We start from the raw sequence: 4,992 nt of genomic DNA, 5'->3' as shown, positions 1-4,992 counted from the left end.
AGGCTGAGGCAGGAGAATCACTTGAACCTGCAAGGCAGAGGTAGCAGTGAGCCAAGATGGTGCCACTGCACTCCAGCCTGGTGACAGAGTGAGACTCCATCTCAAACAAAAATAATAATAAAAATTTAAAAATCATAGTGGTTATATTATAGCTCTATCATTGGATAGCCATGAAAAATTTGGCAAGTTGCTGAATTACCCTAAGCTTCAATGTTTTCATCTTTGAAATGAGATACAATCCCATTACTCCGTGACACGGTATTATTGGAAGAACAAATAAGATTGTATACATGCCCAGTCTCGTGTCAAATTATAAGACATCTTTTAGGGAAAAAATAGTATTGGAAGTTGAACGGTACTTGGGAATTTGTTTCTTCCCAAAAAAATATGAAATGGGGAAAAACACAATCGAGCAGTTTTATATTGATCTTTCTTATTTAAGAACAGGAAAGATTATACCTGGTGTCCCAGAGGATTGCTGGAGGAGTGTCAGCCCATCAGGACATGGGAATGCAGAGAAGGCCTGGCTAACCCACAGACCTCACCAGCATGGTCTACCTGCCAAAATGAGAGAAAATGACAGCCAGAAACTCAGGGACCCAATTCTCCCCTCCTAGACCTAGTATCCTTGTATTAAACTGCTACTTCCAGTGTTAAGAACTCCACAGAAACCAAAGTACCCACAAATAATCAGAACTGTTTGCCTAAGAGTAAACGATCACCACACATTGATTTCATCCACTTTAGCCAGGCGAGGTGGCACACGGCTGTAATCCTGGCTGCTCACGAAGCTGAACTGAAAGAATTGCTTGAGCTTGGAAGGTCGAGGCTGCAGTGAGCTGTGATTGTGTAACTGCGCCACTGCACTCGAGCCTGGGCGACAGACCGAGACTATCTCAAAAAAAAGTTTGCTTTGTAAACCACAGAATATATGCCTAAAATGTTGTTTTCTTATTTTATTTTATTTATTTATTTATTTGACACGGAGTCTCACTCTGTCGCCCAGGCTGGAGTGCAGTGGCACGATCTCGGCTCACTGCAAGCTCCGCTTCCCGGGTTCATGCCATTCTCCTGCCTCTGCCTCCCGAGTAGCTGGGACTACAGGAGCCCGCCACTGCGCCCGGCTAATTTTTTTGTATTTTTAGTAGAGACGGGGTTTCACCGTGTTCGCCAGGATAGTCTCGATCTCCTGACCTCGTGATCTGCCCGCCTCAGCCTCCCAAAGTGCTGGGATTACAGGAAGTGAGCCACTGTGTCTGGCCCTTATTTTATTTTTTTAAGATCATTTATAAACTATTTCTTGTTAGGAAAAATATTTATTTCTTAATTATTTATTATAATTATTATTATATTTATTTCTTAATTATTTATTATCTGAACAATGTATGACATGCTAATATCAAAGAGCACTGGAAGGAGAGAGATTTACAGCCAACCTCTGGCAACCTTACTGTCTAACTTGGGGTAACCCCTGCTGTTCAAATGAGAGAAAATGAGAGCCAGAAAAGTTACCTTCTACTACTTCTAAGTTAGCATTAGAAGTTGAACAGTACTTGAGAAATTTTTTCTTCCCTAAAAAATATAAAATGGAGAAAAACACAATTAAACAGCATTATATTCATCTTTCTTATTTTTAGAATAAGAAAGATTATGCCTGGTTTACTGAAGGATTGCTTGAAGAGTATCAGTCTATCAGAACAATAGCATTCAGAAAAGGCCTGGCTAACCCAGAGGCCTTGCCACCCTGGTCTACCTGCCTAGTTGGGCCTTGCTGGAAGCACTTGTGGCTGCCACCTACAGGCCTGCTTCCAGCCTATACGCCTTGTGGCAAAAGCTGCATGGCATTTGGCAGACTGGAAAATCATGCAAATATTCATGATCTGGCCAAAATCCCTAAATGAGGGTGAGCAAGCTGTTAAGAGAAATTCAACTGTATCCTATTAAATGCATTTGCAGGAACTTATGAAGATGTTTATCTCAAGGAACAGGAGATTTGGGAAGTACAGGTTGGTCATCATGAAATATCTGACAGTTTATAATGTAAGGTGGGATTGACACTAATCTAGTGATTCCAGGGTAAGAACTAGGGTTAACAAGTGGAAACTGCTGCCTAGTAATTAAGAGTAAAGGCTGCAGTCATCTTGGCTGTGGTGATGGTTTCACAGATACACCATGACGTATTTTATACTTTGGATATGTGCAGTGTATTTTATTTCAACTTCAGTAAAGTAGAAAAGAGTATAAGCTATAATGTCAGATAGTTTGGGCTCTATTGCTTAGCCACTTACTATCAGTGTGATCTAGAACAGAGATCCCCAACCCTTGGGCTGTGGACAGGTATTGCAGGAGGTGAGTGCAAGTGAGCCACCAAAGCTTCATCTGTATTTATAAGCCACTCCCCATCACTCACATTACCCCCTGAGCTCCACCACCTGTCAGAGCAGCGGCAGCATTAGATTCTCATAGGAGTGTGAGCCCTATTGTGAACTGCACACGAGAAGGATCTAGTTGCATGTTCCTTATGAGACTCTAATGCCTGATGATCTGTCGCTGTTTTCCGTCACTTCCAGATGGCACCGTCTGGTTACAGGTAAACAAGCTCAGGGTTCCCACTGATTCTACATTCTGTTGAGTTGTAGAATTATTTCCTTATATATTACAATGTAATCATAAGAGAAATAAAGTGCACAATAAATGTAATGAGTTTGAATCATCCTGAAACCACCACCTCCCTCCCCAACAGTCCATGAAAAATGTGTCTTCCATGAAAGTAGTTCCTTGTACCAAAAGGGTTGACGACTGCTGATCTAGAACACATTCTTCAACCTCTAATACATCTCCTGGAGTCAATATGAAGTTAGGTGAGATAATGCATATAAAGTGCTTAGCATGGAATCAACATGTGGCAATCATTTACTGTTAGGCAAACAATTACTGTTATTTTGAGGTACTTTTTCGTTGGCATTCTTAAAATCGGAAGGAGTAGTTTAATATACGGCTACTGGGCATAGAAGGGGAGAATTGGGGCCCTGAATTTCTGGACCCTTTGAAAGGACATCAAAGAGCACTGGAAGGAGAGAGATTCACAGCCAACCTCTGGCAACCTCACTCTCTAACTTGGGGCAACCCCTGCTGCTCAATTAAGAGAAAATGAGAGCCAGGTAATCTTGGCATTAGAAGGAGCTTTTTGAGACTGGCTGGTCTTACTTCCACCCAGTGGTCCCAGTCTAGCCATGAGATGTCCCTGCTTTCCTCATGTCCCTGCTCTCAGTCCCTCTGCAGAGAGCTCCTTCCCCAGCCAGCACTCTGCTGGCATCTGACAGCCAGGGGGCTTGCATACCAAACACTATTAAGTAGTTAAGTATTTAAAAACAGGTTGTGAGAAACACATTCATTTCCTGTTTCTTGCTGCCTTACCATGTGATGTTGAACAAGTCATTCCACTGCTCTGAGCCTCAACTGACTAATCTGTATAATGGGACTGATATTATTGTCCTACTCTTGTGATATTGTAAAGTGCTTGTTTCTGCTCAGCACAAAGTTAAGTGCTCCATTAATGCCAGGTCATGAGATTATCATGCACATCATGAGAGGTAGTAGGTAAAATTGGTAGATATAGAATGCAGTGCCCAAGTCCTCAACTCACGAACCTGTGCAGCTACTGACAGGAGAAGGCCAAAGGGCTTTCTTTCTCCCTAGATAATTCAGGTACATTTTAGACAATGGTTCTCCAGCGCTAATGTACCTGCCTTTGTTCTCCTAACCTACTGGGTTTGCTACCTCCCGAAATTCCACTTTCCCTTATTGAATTTAATACCTCAGTAATTATCCTTAAATTTGGATCTCCAGGTTTTTCTTTGCTTTGATCTTTTTAGCCCCATGATAGAACGGATGGTCTCCAGCTTATACCTTCCTCAGATGCGAGCATTTCATATGTCCAAGCAGCAGCTGGCCTGCCTCCTACTCAGTGTACCAGTGACCTATTGGCCCTATATTCTGCCTTCAAGAATCTGTGACTGCTCCTGGGTACGCAGCCTGGAACCTTCTTTGCTGGGGCCTCTCAACCCCTGGAACATGTTAGGCATCACAAGAGCCTGGCACCACTTTCCCTCTCTCCCTAAAACATCACACACATACGCAAACACAAACTCACACACACACATTATTGGAGCATGAGCCCTGGTCACACTTCCATTAGATCCAATGGTAACAGTTGCCTCACCATTCCTTTCCACTACATTCTTCACCCCTTTCACTTACTTCGGAAGGTCTGTTGCTAATATCTTCAGTCCTTTTGGTCAAGGCCCTGTCTCTGACCCCAAATGTCACTCACAAAGCCTAATGTTGTGGTTAACAATATTTGCAATTACTACTAAAATATTTGATGGCACACATATGTTAAAAATGAAAAGAAGTTTTCTGGAAGATTATTTGTTAATATTTATCAAAGAGGTTATCTGTATAATAATCATACCTAACATGAATGCTTGCCATGTACCAAACACTGTTGTTAACTCTTATTTTCCTATCTTCAACTCTATAAAACAGAGACTTGCGTTACTACCACTTTATCCCACTTTTAGAATTCTCATAAGTGAATCATCTCAGATTCATTCAAATTGTATGTATACAAAAATGTATCACAGCATTGTTCAAATTGAGTTATATCCATATAATGGAATATTATGCAACCATTAAATATCAGAACATTCAGGAATGTTTAATATTTTGCAAATGATAATTAAATATTAAATAAAAACAATATATGTATATTTTTATACAACATGAGCCCGATATTATTCATGGGCACATAAACCAAAAAAGAAAACAAACAGAGAGAGATGTGACAAAATCCTGACAGTGAATATCTCTGAGGGAGAATTCCTTGCTTTATTCCCTTGTCTCTGTCATTCAATTTTCCACAATAAACATGCTTTAGTGTTATAATCAGAAAAGGTAAATGTATTAAAAATATATTTTGCTATAGCACAA

Source organism: Mandrillus leucophaeus, unplaced genomic scaffold (genome assembly GCF_000951045.1).
Source record: "Mandrillus leucophaeus isolate KB7577 unplaced genomic scaffold, Mleu.le_1.0 Scaffold224, whole genome shotgun sequence".
Lineage (NCBI taxonomy): Eukaryota > Metazoa > Chordata > Mammalia > Primates > Cercopithecidae > Mandrillus > Mandrillus leucophaeus.
Note: the sequence above shows the minus strand (reverse complement) of the source record.